Source organism: Ovis aries, chromosome X, assembly GCF_016772045.2.
Source record: "Ovis aries strain OAR_USU_Benz2616 breed Rambouillet chromosome X, ARS-UI_Ramb_v3.0, whole genome shotgun sequence".
NCBI classification, from domain to species: Eukaryota; Metazoa; Chordata; class Mammalia; order Artiodactyla; family Bovidae; genus Ovis; species Ovis aries.
The window spans coordinates 20093098-20116168 of record NC_056080.1 but is presented as its reverse complement, the minus strand read 5'-3'; the positions used below and the strand labels follow the sequence as shown (position 1 = coordinate 20116168).

General features: G+C 42.2%; 2 protein-coding genes across 2 annotated transcripts in view; one reads left to right on the top strand and one right to left on the bottom strand.

The window, feature by feature from the left end:
- MBTPS2 (membrane bound transcription factor peptidase, site 2) overlaps positions 1-8308 on the bottom strand; it is a 93127-nt gene extending 84819 nt beyond the window's left edge. Inside the window, exon 1 of the mRNA XM_060407737.1 lies at positions 8261-8308. The gene's annotated coding sequence lies outside the window, so the exon portion shown is untranslated. The remainder of the gene's footprint in view (positions 1-8260) is intronic.
- Positions 8309-19481: 11173 nt separating this feature from the next.
- Positions 19482-23071, top strand: part of SMPX (small muscle protein X-linked) — a 49863-nt gene continuing 46273 nt past the window's right edge. The window contains exon 1 of the mRNA XM_004021960.6: positions 19482-19614. The gene's annotated coding sequence lies outside the window, so the exon portion shown is untranslated. The remainder of the gene's footprint in view (positions 19615-23071) is intronic.

The window sequence follows — 23071 nt, the reverse complement described above, 5'->3', positions numbered from 1 at the left end:
AAATCGATGCAGATGGTGACTGCAGCCATGAAATTAAAAGACGCTTGCTCCTTGGAAGAAAAGTTATGACCAACCTAGACAGTATATTAAAAAGCAGAGACATTACTTTGCCAACAAAGGTCTGTCTAGTCAAAGCTATATTTTTCCAGTAGTCATGTATGGATTGAGAGTTGGACTATAAAGAAAGTTGAGCGCTGAAGAACTGATGCTTTGAACTGTGGTGTTGGAGAAGACTCTTGAGAGTCCCTTGGACTGCAAGGAGATCCAACCAGTCCATCCTAGAGGAAATCAGTCCTGAATATTCATTGGAAGGACTGATGCTGAAGCTGAAACTCCATACTCTGGCCACCTGATGCAAAGAACTGACTCCTGAAAAAGACCCTGGTGCTGGGAAAGACTGAAGGTGGGAGAAGGGGATGACAGAGGATTAGATGGTTGGATGGCATGACCGACTTGATGGACATGAGTTTGAGCAAGCTCTGGGAGATGTTAATGGACAGGGAAGCCTGGCGTGCTGCAGTCCATGAGGTTGCAAAGAGTCGGACATGACTGAATGACTGAACTGAACTGAAGAATGGCATGATACCTATGTTCTAAACTCTATCTTCACCAGGGCTTCTTAACCTGGAGTTCATTCAGGGGGCTTAAGGACTTATATTTTTCTTTTCACTATCCTCTAACTGAAATTTAGCATCTATTTCAATTATGAATATAGGCAGTGAACTACAGTGATATGAGGCATTGATCTGTAACTTTATCACCAATGGAACAGATATTTTCCAGGACATTATCATGTTGCCATATCATTTACGCTCATCACTTGGGAATTATGAGAGTTAACAGAACTACTTCTAGACTTCAGTTTTTAATGCACTAATAAACAAACACAAATATTATTGTACCACAGATTGATTTTAAATATTTTTATACCTGTATTTCAATATAATTGGTTAGATTTATAGTACTATGTATTTTATTTTTTGCATTAAAAACCTTCTGAGAAGGGACCCAATGGCTTTACTAGATGCAAAGGGATCCATGGCACAAATATCAGAATCTTTGGTCTATAGAAGGACTCAGCTTCCTCAAATAAAATTCTGTAGATGCAGCTGTGGTAGACACCAGTGTGTTTGAAACTCTGTAAAGTCACTGAGCCCCATCTTCAAACAATAGCTCAAGAAGAAGGCCAATACACACAACAGATCAAAGCATGGCTTCCCTGTTTGAAAGATCCTTAGCCCAAAGCCCCATCTTTGTGGCCTGTCATTTTGAAGACGACCCTGGGCAATGTTAGAAACTGGAAGCCCATGATAGACTGTGCTGGTAGCCTCAGATGGAGTCAGAAAGAGCAACAGAGAAGTTGGAGGGAAAAAAAATAACAGAGGTGGAGGCAGGCCACTGTAGAAAGCAGACTAACAAAATATAGAGGGAAAGACGGAGTCAGATTATCATGCCAGTGGCTAGAAGGGTATCTTTGGTATATGGGAGACAGCTAGCCCTCCTTCCAGTTTTGGTATTAGTTGTACAAGTCCAATACTTTTAGCATGAGAAACCTGTTTGCTTGCTAGAGTCAAAGGAAAATGCGTGAAAGTGTGGTCGTGCTGCATGAGAGCAGACCAAAAAAAAGGGGGGGGGCATTCTCTCAGACCCACAGCAGAGGTTTGGGGGAGGATTCTTGGGGGAAACGATCACTGAAAAGATGCTCGTTGTAGGACAACCTCTCCAAGCCTAGCGGGTGCTGTTGGTGTCCCTCATAGATCTCCTTTGTTGGTCGGTGCCCTAGTCTTCCAGCTGCAGTGAGTGTTGGGGACCCCATCTCCAAAGAGTTGCTCTTGGCCCAACAGTAGCTTCTCCCGCCCCCAACCTCCTAGGAAAAAAAAAATAAGGGTGACAATGCTGACGCCTTATTGGCATGGTGCCCAGAGCTTTCCATGGCATCAGGCTAAAGCTGGTCTCCATTTGAGACCACACTGAACCCTTCCTGTCCTGCTTCTCTCATGTCCCTTCTCCCCAGAGCGCTCTCACCAAAACCACATGAACAAGAATCCCTGCCTCAGGTTCTGCGTCCGGGGAACCCACACTAGGACTCCTCACCTCTCTCTCTCCCTCCCTCCGTCTCTCTCTCAACTCCTGACGTTGGTTTTATTGAAGATAGGAGCACAAAACAAGAGGCATTATGACACAGACCCTGGGTTTCACTGGCTTCACAATTTTGCCCTGGACTTTGGGACAGGGGTTCATCTTTTTGTACAATCAGTACTTTAGCCTAAAAGCTTGTCAGTTGCCTTGAAAAGGAAGTCTTTCCTACGCATGTCACAGACTTCCTCAGTATCTGATCTTATCAATGTGAAGTCCATACAGAATCTTCCTTATGAGCTCTCCATCTTTTAAAAGCAAGTAACTCCTACCTCTCAACGGTTGTAACTATTTTAAAAGATGATGGATCTGTTAGAAAAGATGATCATCAAATGTTTCTAAGAGCATTAAAAATCAACTTCCCCAACTCTTGAATGCCCAGCGTCTTTAAGTGACTATGGTTTGTTTTGGTCCCACTTCTAGTATGCAGAAGAAAATGTGCCAGGATGTTGAGAGGCTGTATCAGAGCGGGCTTAGTGTGGAGACTGGAGTCAGGCTGCTTAAGCAGCACTCTTGCTCCACCAATGACTAGCTCTGTGACCCTGAGCTATTAACTTAGTTTCTTGGTGTCTCAGTTTCTACATTTATAAAACGGGGGAAATACTAGTACTACTTATTAGATTGCACAGTGGAATAAGTGATGTCACTAAAACACTGCACACGCGCAATACAGAAGACATTAGTTATGTTTTAGTCATATTATGTGTACATTCTTTCCCACTTGACTCACGGCTTATGGATTAAATCATAGTCAAAGTTGCCATATCCTTTTATCTCACAAAGTTGACTATTTTACTTTCGTTAGGTTTCTTTTATTACCTTAAACTTATGTTTTAAGTAAGAATGTGAATAATTCACATTTGAGATTTTTTTTGATTTAGTGGAACAAATCTCAAGTACAAAGATGTGATGGGTTCTTGTACATTAAGCATTCATCAAGAGAAAAACAATGAAACAAATTGAGATCATATATTAGAGGCAATTGTGCATATCCTGATTTAGAAAAACATTCGATAAGTATTATGGTTATTTGTATTTTGAAACTAACATCTTTTTATAGATAGTGTGCATTTTAATTCAATGAGGAGTAAAGAAAGAACATATGTATCATATTATACTTACCAGAGAACTTTAATTTGGAAACCAGAAGTGAAAAATTGATAAAGCTGGGAAATAGCTGCTTTAGTAGAGGAGTGAAAACGTGAACTGAATGTTATCATATAGAGGGACAATAGTCTATGTAGAGCTGACTAGAGTTTCCTTCAGAGTGGTCCACAGAAGGAATGGGCCTAGGGAGAGGCCCTGTGACCCACAGTGGTACTGTTACAGGTGTGTAGATGCTGACTGAGAATTTGATATGGATGCCACTGTAGTAGTTTCCTAGGGCTGCCATAACAAAGCACCACAGATTGGATGGATTAGGCACCAGGGACAAGTTTCACGGGAGACAATTTTTCCATAGACTGGGATGAGGGGGATGGTTTGGGGATGATTCAAATGCATTACATTGACTGTGCACTTTTATCAGTTTCACCTCAGCTCATCAAGCATCAGATTCCAGAGGTTGGGGACCCCTGGCTTAAACAGAAATTTATTATCTCATAGTTCTAGAGGCTATAAGTGTCCAGATCATGGTCTGGGCCGAGTTGATTCTGGGGGAGAATCTGTTCCATGCCTCTCCTCTAGCTTCTATGGTTTGCTGGCAAAATGTGGCTTGTAGACACATTCCCAGGATGCATCTTCACATGACCTTCATATTCACATGGCATTTTCCCTGTATGCATGTCTGTGCCCACCTCTCCCCTTTGTATAAGAACACCAGTCATATCGGGTTAGAGGCCCACCCAACTCCATTATGACCTCATTTCTTCACTGATTACTTCTACAACTACCCTATGTCCAAATGAGGTCACATTCTGAAGTGCTGGGGGTTAGTACTTCAACATACTTTGGGGAATGTAATTCCCCCAACAAATTTTGGGGGACACACAGTAAATCCATAACATCTACTAATGGGAAAACTGCCAACTGTGGCTTGAAAGCCTGGCTATGCCCAAAAGTAGATGGCTAGTGGGTAAATACATCTCTTCAGATTAAATGTGAACATAAAATATATTCAGAATCACCAAGAATCTTTTGACAACTTTTCTCTAATCAAACAGGATTCTTCCTTTTTTTGGTCTACTTTCCAGAACCTTCTCCTGTTAATGTATGTTTCACTCTAAGGCCTTTCTTGGCCTAGGCTGCTTCTACATTTCTATTTTGGGACAATATCAGCCTTCAACAACAGGTGACCTAACACTTTCAAAATGACTCAGTGAATGGTGACTAGAAGAAACTATTAGAAGAGAGATTAGGGACTGGGGGAGTGATGTGTCCAACTGGCAATAACGAGGACTGAATATTAAGTATGACTATCTTTTAGGTTTTCAAAACTAATGTTTGCATAAGTTCTTATTTCTTCAGAGCCTCAGAAGTGATTTCCTAAGGTTTAGTTCAAATAAACCAAAGGCTTTTTTTCTTCTTAAAACCTTATTCAAATGTTAAAAGGTAGCAAACCCAGGGACTTTCCTGGTGGTCCAGTGGTTAGGATACTGCGTTTCCCCTGCAGGGGGCATGGGTTGGATTCCCAGCTAGGGAACTAAGATCCTGCATGCCGCTCATCATGGCCAATGCCAAAACCAAACGAAAAAAAAGATAGTAAATCTGTTGGTTTTAGATGGAGTGATGATTTTTAGAGTATATACGAAATAATACTTGGCAGGGAAGAAGCAAGTTCATGCTGCCATCTTGGTTAGGTCACACGGCTGCGGCTGCAGGCTTTTGAGGATCACAAATGCCTATGTGGGATTAAACCAAGCCAATTAAAATCTTAGTTTCTCCAAGGGTTTTTTACTGCTGGATATTTATTATATTCAAAGATTAAATGATAGCTGAAACCAACCTTGGGTCTAATGCAGCTGTCCCAGAGTTATATTTCAGTGTTTGTGTGGGCTACATTCATAATACATTTTGTAAGAGCTTAATATAAATTCTTGGAACTCAGATAATACCTCTATGTCTATTAAAAGAAGTTAGAACTTTGGGATTTAAGATGAGGTTGCTTGGCAATAATAAAACAGAATAAAGCAAGTCACCTTAACATAAAGCAATGATTTCTTCTACAAAGCAGACTGTCACAACTGAAGGAAAAAAAGCTTTCCTTTTTTAAAAGACTAGAAAGGCACAAGTTACCAAACTGAAGAATATACTTTTTCAGTAATAAAAGCAAATTTTAAAAAATAATTCAATAAAATACAAAATAGTAAAAATTATAATTTGTGTTAATCACATTATATAATATACATTATATTTATATAGTAATATAATTAACAGTTGAGAATATACCATCATGCTTTTCACATGATTTTAAAGTATTTTTTGAATGAGGGTGGTTATTTTTATACATGAAAATAGTTATTCTCCACAGGGAAAAGATGACTCAGGAGAACTGAGTGACCCAGGGAACACCTGAATAACATTATATATCAGAAGATGGCACACTTTTGCTGTAAAGGACAGATAGCAAATTTGAACTGTGTCATTTCTATGAAAACAAACTACTCCACTCTGCCTTTGTAGGGGAAAAGCAGCCATGGACGATATGCAATGAACAGGTGTGGCTGTAGTCCAATAAAACTTTATTTATAAACATAGGCAGCAGGGCATAGTTTGCTAATTCCTGCTATATATCAATCACTGGGGAGAACACTTTCATCAAGTAATAAATAGTAAAAATCATATCATAGAATTCAGTGCTTTCTACTCTTTCAAATAATTCTATATACATTTTTTCATTTGGATCACACCAGATTTCAACTCTAATCCCAGCCCTGATGAGGAAAGCGCTCATTGCATGAGAGTATCAGCTGTGAGCCCCTTGAGGACATGTTTCATATCTCATTCTTTGGTGCCTGGTAATGTACGTTGAATCAACTTAGTGCATTTTCTGTCACCTCAATGCATATACTGTGTTTGTCTGCCTACTTCATTTTTCCTGTCTCAATGATGCCCTTTACCTTTCCAAACAGCTGTTTCTTTGACCCTTTTACACTTTTGTAATCTTCCATATTTAAGCTGGAACATATTTATACATGTTCCTGAGGACGTTTCGGTTAACCTAAAGCATTAGGGTGGAGCCAAAGGCTTTTCCTCCTCATATCTAACCTGCCTGTGCAGATGAACCTAACCAAGCATCCATCACTACACACACAGAAAAAGGAAATAACGACTATTCATTTGGGCACAGTAGACAGAGAAGGAAAAGACAGAGTCCCTTATTCTCCTATTCCCTTGACCTTGAAAGCAAGGCAGGACACTTTTTTGTTCTGACCACACCTCTGAGTTGCAAGAGGTGGGCAAGATGAGATGTTAGTGATCATTTTGGGATCAAGTTGTGACTGCTGCGAGCTCCCAGTTCAAGTCATTTATTTCTGAGCAGGACATATTTGAGCTTGCCAAACTGGATCTCAAAAGCATGATCTAAAAGAGAAGATATGTACTGCAGCAATTTCCCTAGGTACCTCTCTAGGCTTTTCTATTTTTTGCCTTTGTAGTAAATTGAAAAACATGGCGTGCTATATTGCACTGTCTCCAATTAAAAGGTAGTTTTAGGGGTTAGAATTTTCCTCTGAGTGCACACTGTTTTCACTGTGGTTAATTTATAATGGGGTCATAATTGTAATTTTGATTATTTTCTTTGGCCCTTGAGTTATTCAGAAGAGTATTTTATTTTATTTTTATTTTTTTGGCTGTACCACGCAGCTTTCAGGATCTTAGATCCCCAGTCAGGGATTGAACCTGCACCCTATGCAGTGAAGGCACAGAGTCCTAACAGTTGGACTGCCAGGGAATTCCTTAGAAGAGTATTTTACTATTAATTTTCCTAATAGTTCTATTTATTTCTTTGTATTGTTAATTTCTAGCTTTTCAGCATTCAGGTCAGAGATAGATTGTAGAATATGTAATTTCTAAATTTGGAGATTTAAGGTTTTCTTCGGAGAAGGCAATGGCAGCCCACTCCAGTACTCTTGCCTGGAAAATTCCATGGACAGAGGAGCCTGGTAGGCTGTAGTCCATGTGGTCGCTAGGAGTCGGACACGACTGAGCGACATCACTTTCACTTTTCACTTTCATGCATTGGAGAAGGAAATGGCAACCCACTCCAGTGTTCTTGCCTGGAGAATCCTAGGGACAGGGGAGCCTGGTGGGCTGCTGTCTCTGGGGTGGCACAGAGTTGGACATGACTGAAGCTACTTAGCAGCAAGGTTTTCTTTGTCTCACAGGGCCTTAAGCACTTCTGTAAATATTTTGTGACAGTAAAAAATGGATGCTGAATTAAAAATTTATGTGTGTGTGTATATATATATATATACATATGATATGTTATACATATATATCATGTATTATATATTATACATATATATCATGTATTACATATTATACATATATAAACACATATGTATGTACATCTATATATTCAATCAAGTTTAAATACTGTAATATTACAACCTTTTATATCCATTTTAAACTAGGTGGTTTTCCAAATTCCAAAGAGGTGTTTTGTCAAAGCTTTTTTGTGTGTATCTATAATACTTTCGGCTCTCTATATTTTGACAAAAAGTTGTCAGTACCTACAGATTCATGATTGATATACTTTGGTGGCTTGTATTTGTATTAAAACATACTCCTCAAAAAAAATACTCCTCATTTCTTAGAAATACTTTAAAAATTCTTATATATAATAAATGAATGAGAGGAAATAAAAACTGAAGAGACATATTAGGAACTTATTAACAATAAAACTAATATATATTCAGATGAAAATTTATCCTGGTCTCACTTAACATTTATGATCAAAAACCTTAATTTGACCTCAAGAGCTGCCTCCCAGTCCAACTACATTTCCAAGAAATGCCCTCTCCCTGTCTGAGAGGGCTATTTTAAACCTTCTCAAAACTCCGAAATTTCTTTCTTACATTTTATTGTCAGCTGCCAGTCATGCTTCTTATTTCACTGAAAAATTATTCTCAATCAGAAGAGCACATCCTTACCCTCCCCATGGCAAGGGGCCCATCCTGCTCACCTCTGCGTCCACAGGCTTCTGCTCTGGTCACACCCGTCAGCTGCCCCTGCTCCCACGCTGTCTCTGTAAATCGGATCCCCACCACTCACGGCTGCTCTGGCTTAGTGCCCTGGTGACAAGTGTCCCCTCTCTTTCCTGCCTCATCAATGTTTCCCCCTCTGTGGGGTCATTCCAGTCTCAGCCCTGAAATATGTTGGATTATCTTTCATCTTAAAATGAGAGTCCTTCCTGTGACCACTTCCAGCCACTGGCTTCATTTTTCTGCTGCCTGAAAAGTTAGCTACCCTGTCCATCTTGCCTTCCTCATCCCCCATGCTGTCTCTGAGCCGAGTTCAAGCAAGAGTTTGCTGTCACCTGCTCTGCTCTCAAAATTACCACGTTGCCAAATTGGTTAACTCTTGGTTTCTCAGCACTGTTTTGACCTGGTTGATCCCTCCTGCCTTCGGGAAACACTTCTTTCATTTGGGTTCTTGGACCTGTTTATCTCCCTCTTTTAAAAAAAGTTGTGGTAAAACACACAGAACAAAATTGACCTTCTTGACCATTTATAGAGGTACAGTTCAGTGGCATTAAGTCCATTCACATTGTTGAGCTACCATCACCACCATCTGTCCACAGAACTCTTTTCATCTTGCAAAAGGGAAACTCTGTGAAACACTATGAAATACTAGCTGTCCCTGCCCAGCTCCATCCTGAGTTTCTCCTTGACTTCTAAATGTTGTGTTCCAGAGCTCAGCCTTTTGACCTCATCTCTGCTCTAGTTACACTCCCTCTCCAGGAGGCCTCATCTGAACCCTGGTTTTAAATACTATCTCCACAATGTTGTTTAGTCGCTCAGTCGTGTCCGATTCTTTTGTGACCCTGTGGATGTAGCCCACCAGGCTCCTCTGTCCATGGGATATCCCAGGCAAGAATATTGGAGTGGGTTGCCATTTTCTTCTCCAGGGGATCTTCCCGACCCAGGGATCGAACCCACATCTCGTGCATTGGTGGGCAGATTCTTTATTACTGAGCCATCGTTTTCACAATGGTGACACCCCAAATTGGGATCACAGCTGGGACTTCTTCAATAAGTAGTGCTGGGAAAACTGGACAGCCACATGTAAGAAAATGAAATTAGAATACTCTCTAACACCATACACAAAAATAAATTCAAAATGGATTAAAGACCTAAATGTAAAGCCAGATACTACAAAACTCTTGGAGGGAAACAGGCAGATCATCCTTTGACATAAATTGCAGCAATATCTTTTTGGATCCAACTCCTAGAACAGTGAAAATAAAACCAAAAATAAACAAATGGGACCTAATCAAACATATAAGCTTCCGCACAGCAAAGGAAATCATGAACCAAAGGAAAGGACAACCTATAGAATGGGAGAAAATATTTGCAAATAAAGCAACTGACAAGGGATTAATCTCCAAAATAAACAATAGTTCATACAGCTCAATATCAAAAAACAAACAATTCAATTGAAAAATGGGCAGAAGACCTAAATAGACATTTCTCCAAAGAAGAAATACAGATAGCCAATAGGCACACAAAAAGATGCTCAACATCACTAATTATTAAAGAAATGCAAATCAAAACTACTTTGAGGCACCACCTCATACTAGTCAGAATAGCCATCATTAAAAAGTCTACAAATAACAAATGCTGGAGAGGGTATGGAGAAAACGAAACCCTCTTGCATTGACGGTGGGAATGTAAGTTGGTGTAGCCACTGTGGAAAACAGCTTGGAGTTTCCTCAGAAAACTAAAAATAGAATTACCATATGATTTAGCAATCCCATTCCTGGGCAAATATCCAAACAAAACTATTATTTAAAAATATACACGCACCTCTATGTTCATAGCAGTGCTATTCACAATAGCCAAGACATGGAAACATCCTAAATGCCTGCCAACAGATGAATGGATAAAGATGTGGTACATACATACAATGGAATGCTACTCAGTCATTAAAAAGAACAAAATATAAGATAATTAAAAATAAAAAATACAAAAAGAATGAAATAATGCCATTTGTAGCAACATGGATGGGTCCAGAGATTATCAAACTACATGAAGTAAGCCATACAGAAATACAAATACCATATGATATCACTCATATGTGGAATATAAAATATGACACAAATGTACCTATCTATGAAACAGAGACAATCATGGCATTGAGAAGAGACTGGCGGTGGCAAGAGGAAGGGGTTTTGGGGAGGGATGGAGTGGGAGATTGGGGTTAGCAGATGTAAGCTTTTATATAGAGTGGATAAACAACAGGTCCTACTGTATAACACAGAGAACTATACTCAATATTCTATGATAAACCATAATAGAAAAGAATACTTTAAAAAAGAATGTGTATGTGTGTGTGTATATATGTGTGTGTGTGTGTGTGTATGTGTGTGTGTGTGTATAATTGAACCACTTTGCTGTACAGCAGTAATTAACATAACACTGTAAATCAGCTATATTTGAATTAAAGAAAAAGAATGATTTGGCCTCAAATGTCAGTAGTGCCAGGTTGAGAAACCCTGATATTGATGCAACTCAGAAGTGTGTGTATGTGTGTTAATGTTCTAGGGGCAGCCCAGTGGGTAAATACCAGGCTCCCTGTCCTCTGGTTAGATAACTCTGAGGTGTGTTCTATATAGTTTCTTGTAGGGTCCCCAGAAGGATTCAACCTCAGTTGCCCACAAAGGCAAATTGACCACTATGGCATCCTTCATTGGCTTTTACAAGAGTCTTTCCATCTCATTCTCCCCACTCCCTTGTCCCTGTTCCTAAGGATTGCTTCTTAGGTTTCTCTACCTTGAGTGCATCCACCCCCTTTGTAATAACTTTGTATTTAATATCAGTCTCCTTCACAGGCTGTGAACTCTGTATGCATGGGGTCTATGCATGTTTCATGTATTTTCATGGCTTAGTGCAGTTTGAGGTGCGTGGTAGATGCTCAAAAATATTTGCTGTTAGGCTGAAGGAATACATGAGTGAATTTAGGCTTTCTTCCTTTGGACTAGGAGCCTCTTTCATATGTTATTTTCTCCTTACTTTGAATGACTTAATGAGACAGCTGTGAAAACCTCCAGGAAGGGTGGGAGGTCAGGCTGTGGGTGACTTGATGGCAATATTTCTAAGGTTAATATGGAGCTATTTTGTCTGATTCTTCAGACCTGGGATTAGGATCTTAAACAGTATGAGAATATTCTCAATAGTTTTAATAAATCAAAGACTCATGGTCTACAAAGTAATAAAGAGGATTATCTCAGGACTTGCAGAAAATAAGTTGGAAATGATGGGAGGGTTAATCACAGGAAAAGAAAAAAATACCATTGGTGCATCACCTACTAAGTGCTCTATTTCCACTAGCTCACTTAATTTTGCAGATGAAGAAATTAAAATTCCAAGAGGGAAATGACAGAGCCCAAATTTGAACCTCAACTGGCCGCTTTCCAAAGTATTACTATTTCCTGTTACAGCACAAGGGGCGGAGGGTGTGGGTCCAGAGACTGCATAGATACGGAGCAAGTGTGGTGGTGGGGCGGCCGTTGGGCAGAGTTTGGACATGACGCCCTTTTGGGTTCCTTACAGCATTAGGAATGTCTTACTGCAGTGATTGCTGGCTCTCCATCTTGCCGTCTTTGTTTGCTGATCAGTTTCATCTCAGTGATAGTAGGCATTTCCCCATTATTTCCTTTCTTCTCGTTACTTCTCATTAGCTAAGGCTCCACTGAGTAGATATTGAGTCCTTGACATTTACTATATTTCATCTAATAAGCTACTGGTTGGATGACAGACACATGGTTATCTTACGTACTCAAGAAAGGAAACGCCCTTCATTATAAGATGCCATAAATTTTAACAAGTGCCAATTTCAGAGATGTTAAAATGTGAAAGAAGTGCATCTTAGAATCCATGAACTCAAATTCCCAAGAACACAGACTCAGTTATCCTCAAAACAGGAGCAATCTTCCTAGCTTTCCCCTCTATGATCATCAACACACACTTAGTGAGTATCTGCTATGGAGAAGGCTTCGGGTCAGGTGGTTTGAAGGAAATACAAGATATCTGGAACCAGAGCCCCCAGTTATAATCACAGTGAGGCAGTTTTAAAGTACGACCTGAAATGTTGTGACAATCCTCCCATGCAGAGACAGAGGTCCATGCCTCCTTCCCCTGATCTGTACGAGGTTGTGACTGCTTCAGCCAGCAGCACAGCAGGAGTGAGGCTACGTGACTTCCAAGGTTAGGTAATAAAAGGCCATGCAGCTTCTGTCCTTTTCCCTGGATTACCTGCTCTTGGAACCCTGAACCTCCAGGTTAAGAAGCCAACTAACCTGATGCTATCATCCTGTGGAGGCTACATGTAGATATTCTGGTTGACAGTCCCAGCTAAGCCAGCCTTCCAGCCATCCCTGACAAAGGGCATCCAAGTGGGTCCCTTGGCCCCAGATGGTCCAACTTCTAGAACGAGGGCAATTATTTCTATTAAGAATCAAACAATCCTAAGTTATGTGTCACGAACATGTCCACATTTCTGTAGCTTTACATAGTAAATATTTCTCTCTCACTCATGTCATAATCTGGTGTGCATCTGGTGATCTTTTTTCATCCTGTAGTGATGACATCTAGGACCAGTGGCTTCTAAGGTTGCTATGGAGGAGGAAGAAACCTTCCTGGATGGCATAAGATGTTTTAAAGGGCGAGGCCTGGAATGGCTCACAGCAGTGCTTCGCAAACTATCCGAGGACCAAGTTTTTTAAAAAAGTTTAACCCATCATGGACCAATACTTTCACAAAAATGAATGACTAGAAAAAGGAAATGCTGCTTGGATGTAGGGGCAATGTCAAATTGCTGTCAAAGTCCCTAATTGCTTACTTTTAAATTTCTGTTATCACTCACTGCAAACTGGTAACATACAGTTTGCAAACGGGCACTGCTGCATGGACCACCATTTGAGGAGCACTGATTTACAGTAATTGGGCCCACATCCTACTGGCCAGAATGTGGCTGCATGACCCCAGTGCAACTGTGAGCAAGCCTGGACAATATCATGCGCTGTGTGCCAGGAAGAGGAGACACTGGCTGAACTCACAGCATTGCCTCTGTGACTTGCTTTAAGTTAGAGTTTTACTCTCTTTCCCTCTAGGAGGATCCAAATGTTTACAAATTTATTGTCTCATTTATGTTTATGGTTCTCATTTAAAAGCAAAAGCTTTACACGGCAGCAGGGGAAGGAGCTAGGAAATTGTCCTGCATAGTATGTGGTATCACTGTGATTCTCCCCAGTTTTACAGATCCTGACCATGGGTAAAATTCGAGCTGGGTAAAAATTGTGTTCAAGGGCACACAGGCAGCAATGATGTTTCTGTAACATCCCAGGTCTCTGGTACATATGCCAGGTGGCTATTGTTTCTGCTTCAGACTCTAGAGGAGGACCGGCCCCCCTCTACTCTATGTCACCAAAGGGACATACAGAGTTACCTCATTTTTGAAAAAAAGCCAGCTTATAGAGGTTTTGTATGACAATGCAGGAAAATGTTAAGTCTAAATACTTCTGTAAACTGCCAAAACCCTGCAAAAATAGTCCATTTCAACACTCATTAGAAAATGACTAACAAGAAACAGAAGTGCTCAACATTGCAATCATATAACTTTATAAGATTGTTCCAAATAAACTAGGCTTTTTAGAGACAAGATGCCAATGTAGTTCAGAACAACTTTGATGAAGCCTATGCTCCATAATGGGGCTTCCTTCATAGCTCAGTTGGTAAAGAATCTGCCTGCAGTGCAGGAAACCCAGGTTCGATCCCTGGGTTGGGAAGATCCCCTGGAGAAGGAAATGGCAACCCACTCCAGTATTCTTGCCTGGAGAATCCCATGGACAGAGGAGCCTGGCAGGCTGCAGTCCATGGGGTTGAGAGAGTCGGACATGACTTAGCTACTAAACCACCATAAACCGTGTTCCATAATAATAACCAAGCTCAGCCCAGATGCCCTCCGGTCCTCTTTCCCAATTTGTTACCTGCTCTTGGCTTCAGTGGGCATTTGCTTCCATCATCCTAGCTCTGTTTTGGAGGCCTGCCCTAGGGCATCTGAAGCAGCTGGTAAGGAGAGCCAGGGGCTTCCTCGATGGCTCAGTGGTAAGAATTTGCCTGCAATTCAGGGGACATAGGAGACATGAGTTCGATCCCTGGTTTGGGAAGATCCCCTGGAGAAGGACGTGGCAACCCACTCCAGTATTCTTGCCTGAAGAATCCCATGGACAGAGGAGCCTGGTGTGCTACAGTCCATGGAGTCGCGAGGAGTGGGACATGACTGAGCACATACACACACACACACACACACACACACACACACACACACACACACACACAAGGAGAGCCAGAGTCCCTGGGAATTTGTGTGTCCGGGCAGCCCTTCCCCAATGATGGACAGGTACAAGAATATGACAGCCCCACTCCTTCTCCCGGGTTAGAGCAAAGCTTTATGGTGAAACTTATACTCCAGACCCCCCTGAAGGATCAGACAGAAGACACCTTCTGTGGGGCTTGAGATTGCTCCTCTGTTCCCCAGTTTTCCTGGGAACACTTTTTCTTTTTTAAAGATTTTTTTTAATGTGGACAATTTTTAGTCTTTATTAAATTTGTTCTAATACTCTTCCTATTTCTATGTTTCAGTTTTTTTGGCCATGAGGCATATGGGATCTTAGCTCCCTGATTAGGGATGGAACCCATGCCACTGCGTTGGGCGGCAAAGTCTTAACCACCAGACTGCCAGGGAAGTCCTGAAACACTTAGTCAATAAATCACTTGTACACAAACCCTGATTTCAAGATCTGCTTCTGGGGGAAGACCAACGGGAGATGTGTGTTCTTTAGTACAGTCACCATGTTGATGGATGGCTATCTCTGAGGCAGTGAGGTTTCCAAACCCAACTGGACCCTGCGCACTGCTAAGCAGTACTTTCAGCTTTTTGTTCATTACACCTGGCATCTATCCTCTGTAAGACCCTTGGAAAGTTGAGGCTGTTAGCAGGTGGCCTCGCTTCTCCCCATTCCTCCTCCTCCAAGTGCACAGACCCTCTTACAAACTTCTCAGTCTCAGCCTTCCCCTTTAGTGCCTCCTCAGTGGGAAGAACATCTGTTCCCACCTCTAGAGGCAAGGTTTCATCCTTTCGCTTGTCAATGACCTCCTCTTGACCTTTGTCAACCTCTGCACCTTGGCTTCTAAACATGTTTAAATATTGCTCAGACTGAAATAAGATACAGCTGAAAAAATTCTCTCCATATTGGAAATCTCCAAACTCAGCCACTATTCTTTTTCTCTGTTCTTCATCAAGGGTCTAGAAGAGATGAGTCCACTTGCTGCCTCAACCCTTCATGCTACAACCTGCAGTGATCTGGTTTTTGAAGCAGCCCCCTCAATCCGTTGAAGCACTTCTGTCTGAGGCAAGAATGGCTTTCAATTCTTCATGCCCCATCTTAAGAGCTTGCTATGTGCCAGGCCCTGTGTCGAGCTCTTTAGATGCGGACCTCATTATTGAGGCTGATACCTTCACTCGTCACCCACTGACCACATTCCTTCACACCTCATGATCCAAGTCTGAAACCTGGATTCCTCTTCTCCATTCTCCCTCATCCAATCCATAAGCAAGGACACATTTGACTCTACTACTAAAATACACTTTGAACCTCTCTGCTTGTCTTTATCTCCATCACCAACACCTTTGTGCAGGCCACCATCATCTCTAGCCTTTTAAATATTCTCCCCTCTTCCTTGCTTATTCTATTACAGTTTATTTTCCACATATCAGTGATATGAGCTCATAAAAGCTCAAACCAAACAACTCCACTGCTTAAAACCTTCCAATGGGGTTTCCCTTGTGGTCCAGTGGTTAAGAATCCACCTTCCAGTGCAGGGGATGTGGATTTGATTCTTGGTTGGGGAACTAAGGGCCCACATGCCACAGGGCAACTAAGCCTGCACACCATAATTTGAGAGCCCGTGCAACGCAATAAGAAAAACCAGTATACTGCGATGAAGACCCAGTGCAGCCAAAACAAAAACAAAAACAAAAAAAAAACCTTCCAAGGATTCCTACTACACTAAGAAAAGCAGCACCTGTTGCCAAATGGCCTACAAAGGCCCTGCCGGCCTCTGCCTCTTTCTCACCTCATGTCATGCCACCTTCTCCATGTTTAGGTGGCATTGTTTTCCTGCGAGTTCTGGAAACATACTTTCCCACCTCAGGGCCTTTGCACCTTCAGTTCCTCTGCCTAAAGTGTTCTTTTCTCACCCTATCGATCTCAGTTCTTATTACAGAGATGCCACTCACTCTCTGCCCCAGTTTCTCTTCTTCAGTCTTCTGTCTGTTTTCATATTACTTAACGGGGGTTATCTTGTTGACTCAGCTTTGTCCACCACCCACTCCCTCTTGTAAGCTCTGCGGGCAGGAACATATGCATATTCAGTTTTCTCCCCAGGGATGGTGGGGATAGGACAGGGCTGGCATTTAGCAGAAGCATAGGACATTCAGCACAAACATTCCTTCTCTGTTATTTCTGAGGCCCACCAGCACCTCATGCCTTTCCCACATGCCGTGGTGCAACTAAGCGTGAGCACCAAGCAAGCACTTTGCGCTTCCTGTCACAATATGAAGCTTTCCCAGTGAACCCCCTTGTCTTGGTTTGGGTTGCCTCAAATCTAGACGTGGAGACAAAGACTTGGACTTGTCTATTTGGTGGTCTGTTTGGGTGGTGATCCCAGAGAACATAAGTGAGGGATTGAAGTGAGACGGGGAAAGGAAAAAGCCAATGAGAGCAAAATAATGAGCGAGTCACTTGCTGCTGAGGGCAACGGGGGCTCAGTCCTGCTGGGGACCTCTGGAAACTAGACCACATTTCACCATCATTCCACCAGAGGATGGGGAGGTGGGGCATTTATCACCGACTGGCGTCTCCATTGGCTGAGGTTAGTCCCTAGCGGTGTCTGCTCCCCGGCAATTCTGGGTCACGGCTGTAGCACACCCAGGCACCCTGCCGTGGAGATGGAGAGAGCTCCAATGCAGAGAAGCAGAGAGATTCCGGCTTTTGAGGTGTGAAGCTGACAGTGTGCTGAGGAATGTCTACAGCTGCAGAGCTCATGTGGGTAGAGCAATACTGAGAAAGACATCAACGGTGTCTGCCACGCCTCCTCATGGCTTAAACTAGTTCACTTTGCGTTTCTGTCACTTCTGAGTAAAGAAGCCCCGATTATGCAGCTTACCTCAGTTCTTTCCACAGAGGCAGCCGCGTCCGTGTTGGGTCAGCCTTGCGTACAAGGCACTGTGGCCAGGAGCACTTTCCTTCACATAAACAACAAGAGGAGCTCCTGAAGGGTCACTGGGGGCAAAATTTATGGGATGACTGCAGGGCAAGGTGTCAAAAATGGCTCGTTGTTGTTCATTCATGGAGTGATGCCACCTAGTGTCTGGGGAAGAGCTCTGAACGCAGAGGAACATCCAAACATCTGGGAAATATTAAGGTGCCTACCCTAATCTCAGGAAGTATGAGCTTCCCTGAAAGCTCAGTTGGTAAAGAATCCACCTGCAATGCAGGATACCCCAGTTTGATTCCTGGGTCAGGATGATCCCCTGGAGAAGGGATAGGCTACCCATTCTAGGATTCTTGGGCTTCCCTTGTGGCTCAGCTGGTAAAGAATCAGCCTGCAATGTGAGAGACCTGGGTTTGACCCCCTGGGATGGGAAGAACCCCTGGAGAAAGGAAATGCTACCCACTCCAGTATTCTGGCCTGGAGAATTCCAGGGACTATACAGTTCATGGGGTCACAAAGAGTTGGACATGACTGACTGACTTTCACTTTCACCCTAATCTCTTTCCCACTGTATAAAGAATTCATTTTTGGTGCCACAAAACCTCAAAGTACGATGTCTAAACTGACTTTTGAAGACACAGTTCTTTTAAACAGCACACGAATAGAAGTTAATTGGTGAGCCCCAAACTGAGGTGCTCCACAATGATCTGCTGACTTCCTTAGCTACTGGAAAGTTGATTTTCTCTTTACTGACCTGAAATCAAGTATTGGGAATACATTCAGCTGCAGGGAACAGACATGCAACTTTAGGGGCTCATACAGACTGGAGCTTCTTCATCTTATGTAACTAGAGGACAGGTAGTAGATGGCTGCGGGTTGACTGCTATCATGGACTCAGACATCCCTCACTTATAACTGGATGGATGATAAGTGAGTCCACTGTTTAATCCTTCTACTGAAGGGGAGTTCTGTATAAAGGCAATTTTATTTTTTATTATTATGTTTAAAAAATTTTGGCTGCACGCTGTGGCCTGTGGGACCTTAGTTTTCTAACCAGGGATTGAACTCGCTCCCCCTGCATTGGAAGGTGGAGTCTTAACCACTGGACTGCCAGAGAAGTTCCAGGGTAATTTTAGAGACTAGAGAAGTAAACAAAGAAAAGAAAAGTAGTGCTAAAAATAATGAACATATTTTGTAGGATTTGGCAGTGTTCTCTTTAAAGAGTGTTTTGTCTGATACCTGGTCCTGGCCTTTGTCATACGTAAAATAGATATTTTCTCTTTTGTTCTGTTGCCTCACATGTTGTAGGGCTACAGTCATTGCCAGGAGTAGAGGCAGCTGAGCAGAGAGAGACTCGGCCTTGGAAGCACACGAGTTGGTCAATCTGTGACCATTTTTGACCTACAAAAAGGACGATGTTTTATAGTTCATTGTAATCAGACTGAGAGCTGATTCGGAAGTAACTTTCTCAGCTCCTCGGTGACCAAGTGAGGACTCAAACACTGCTTGGCGCTTGTGCTGCCTCTCTCCAATTTTTTATTCAACACTCTCGGTCTTCTGGCCTCTGGGTAATAAAGCTAAAGATAGAAACTTTTCCTACTTTTCAAACTTGCCTGTGCCCCCTCAGAATTTGTGAGAAAACGCAGCCAGCATCTTCTGGAAGATGAGGAGGGCAGTAAGATTCCAGAGCCACCTTCCGGCTGACATTTGAGCCCTGCTTTCAGCACGGTCAAGCCTTTTGGAGGCAGCGTATGGCTTGTATCAAACTCTATATTTAGGAAGAACAACTGTGAACTATGACAGGAATTCTCTTTAACACTTATCCTTAAACCGAGTTCCCCTCCAGCCCCGAGCCGGGAGCAGCTCTCAGTACCGGGTGAAGCACAGATCGCTTGAGCTATTTCAGCCACATGAAAAGCATCGGAACCGAGATCACAGCTCAGAGGACACCCGGCGTCCCTTCCACTCACTGAGGAGCCTTGTATCCTTGTACCTGGCTGCCTGGGACTTTCCTCAGGCAGGAAGCAAGTACATAAAGCAGGTAAGCAGGAGGACTCACCTTGGGCAACTGGGTTTTCTGAAAGAAATTTCCTGGCTACCTAACTTGAAGTGGCTACTTCTAACTTTGTAGGCTTGTAACTAGAGGGTGTAGCTTCCTTGTAAATTCACTCTCCATTGGTTACGTTGCTGCTTCTGTTTTCTAAATTGTTCGGAGGGTGGGGAGGTTGAAAGAATATTGAACTAAAAGTAGTTTTCATTGATAGTGACTTGAAAATTTCTACAGTCCAGCTAAGATGACTCTGACCCTGAACATTATGTCATTTTGATTCTTATGGCCAGGGTTGCAGTTGATCAGCTGCAGACCTGACTCAAGCTGTAAGCCTAGAAATAATTAGGAGAACTGAGGGCAGAGAAAAGCTATGATGCTAGCTCTTTGGTTTACCTGAACACAAATCATTGCCAGAGCTGTTAACACATTACAAGTTTAAAACGCTTTTCTCTTCTCCCTAAGTACCAGGCTTGACCTCAGTGATAAAGTTGTACCAACTTATAGAACTGTTAATACTCCAGACCTGTCTTTTCGAAAGCCCTCCCCCCCCTTCGATCACAGTGTTCTCCAGACCCAGCAGAGGAGAGGGCGGCTCCTCTGTGTGGGCACCAGAGGCTGATGCATGGCACGCGGACTGCCTCTTCCCTCTCGGCACATCTCATGCAGAGTTGAATAAAGAGTTAGTTTGGACAGCTGAACATCTTTCTGCACCCTTCTTGGGAATTATTTTTAGCTGCAGGACACAAGATAATTCCCTGTGAGACTGAGCTGTAGCCACTTAATTGATCTTTAAAAAGGACAAACAAAGCCCCCTCTCTCTGCATATTGATTTATTTTCCTCTGACTCCCTTCTTCTTAAATTAGTGCTATTAATGTTGACAAATGTTTAGTACGTGAAAGAGTCTTATTTAGAAGTCAGATATAGATGCTGTCCAATCAAATACCAGCTGAGGAATATTGTTCATGACTCAGCGTATAGACCATTAAAGATCCCCACAGACCTGCACAAGCGCCAGGAAAATTCAACCGTGCGAAACTGGCAAGCATTTCCATTATAATAGGCTTTGTAAAAGTCCATACACTCCTGGTCAAACTATCTGTGTTCTCCAACTGAAGCCAGAACTAGGAGACGCAGTAATAGAGAGAGGTACTCTAAAGAGTATCTCCTTGGATGCGGAGCTGTGGTCCCGATGTGAGTGGAGTTGTACAACTAAGGCATAGCTTTCTTTTTGGGGGCCCAGGATGAAGCAGGCAGAAACAGAAGGAAGGTGCATTCTATACCCTGCATCCCTAATGGAGGTGAATGCAGGGTCATGAAAGAGCCAGGGAACACTGTCTATTTTTATTCACCAGTGTGCTTTGCCCTGATTTCTCTGAGAATAATGAGGACAGCAGGATGGGCTGCAGAACTGATGAACACGAACGTCATCTAGCCTGTTTGCAAGGAATGAGAGCTGGGATCTGACCAACTTTCTAGAGATGTCTCTCTCACAGACTGACATATATGTTGAGAAGGAATCTGTATGCAAATAAGGTTATACCAAAGCTATATTGGAGACAAGGCCCGAGGAATATCCATCCATTAGGCTGAGGGGTCCACGACATACCACGAATCCAGTTTAGCAAAAAACAAAATCAGTCTAATTTAAAAAAAAAATCCATGCAGTACAAATGCAATCATTCATTGCCTTATTTTTTTCACATTTTAACTTGCTATTGTAACAACATAAATAAATTCTTAATCCCCACATTTCAAATTGACATACATTTTTTAAAGTTGTCAAGTGTTAATAGTTAAACTTTAATTGTACACCTATAGAGAATGCTATAGGATGAGATATTTAAAGTCCTGTGAGAATTATTGCTTTGCGTGACTCCTAATAGCTTTTGAGGAATAGAAACATTAAATATTAAACTAGAAGCTTTTCTTTTTGAAATTGAGCTTTGTGTCCTAGATCCAAAGATTTAAAATCCTTCATTGACTTTTTTACACTGCAGAAAAGACAGCAATCTATCTGAAACATATCACAGAGCAAAATGCATTCCTGATTGTTCGACTTGTGAGAGCTTTTTAATTTTTTTAACCATACTGAAAATAATTCTACCTAGACCCTTATGCATGGTGGCTATACCTGTATATTACCAAAACATTCAGGTAGAACTTAAAAAAAAAAAAAACCCATTGTTTTCAGGTATGTGATTCCAAAGACCATATAGTTACATGTACTATTTATGAGAGTTTAAAAAATTATGTAATGATTTAACTTCATATAATAGAGCCTAACACTTTGAAGACTTTCAGAGTTCTCAGATCTTTTATTTCTAAAGTGTTGTGGGGCATCACTATCACAATTCTTACTCTGTATTAAAACTGTATAGCAGTAAAGAACTAAAAGTCTCCAGCTAAAAGCAATGGCAATAAAACAATAAATACTTGCATCATGCTTTATATACTTCACAAGGCATTTTCAGGGCCCTTATGTCATTTTGATTCTTACCACAACCTGCGAAGCAGGTAAAATTTAAAGAAGAGGAAATGGGCCTCGAGATGTTGACTGACATAGTCCAGGTGACATTGGACTTGTGGCAAATGCAGACCCTGCTGTGTTCAATTACTCACCAGTAACCCACACGCTTACATCAGTCAATTGAGGAAACACCAATCAACCCAGTTTACAGTTTGGGGATTAAAAAGCAGCACGTTTTTAATTCACTGAATTTCAAACTTTACCACTTTACCCTGTCATATTTAATTGACCAAGCTAAAACAACACATGTACAGAGCTGGGCTGTTCCCTGCTCCCTGATCCCTGAGCCCCAGTAGACCACGACCACTAGTCACTGGGCTCGAAGTCAGGTCTTCAACTGAAAGAAAGCAAAGGTCCTTTCAGAAGGAAGCACTGCTACACTTTGGGGATCTGACACTGTCACGTAAGTCCTGTGTGCTTCCAGAGAGTGTTTCATTAAAAGCAAAGAAGACAGAGGTGAAGCTTGCTTGGGAGCTGCCAGGTTTACAGAGCCCAGGCTTTGGACACACAGAGCAGGGAGATGCGGCCCCCATGTCTCTGGTTGGAACAGACATGTGCCCAGCGAGCAGAGAGCATCGCAGTAATAGGAAGGAAGTACGGACCATTTCTCCTTGGGTGTTTGACGGAGGGGAGGCGCTCCCCATGGACTGATTGCACAGCCCTGGCAACAACTCAGTTCAGATCAAAAGTTCAGTTTCAAGCAGAAAGCTTCGGAGGCCCCAAACAAAGGTGTTTTATTCCCACAACCTCTTTGCTTTGCCGTTCTGGGCAGGAGGGCAGGAGGGCAGGGAAGGAGATGATAGCGCCTTTCAAGTTTCTGATTGCCTATCAGGAGCATCAGGGGCGAGGCATCTCAGCATTTCTCCTCCTGAATGATTTATCCAGTGCTCTAGTGTTCCCTGTCCCTGAGGCCTGAGGAA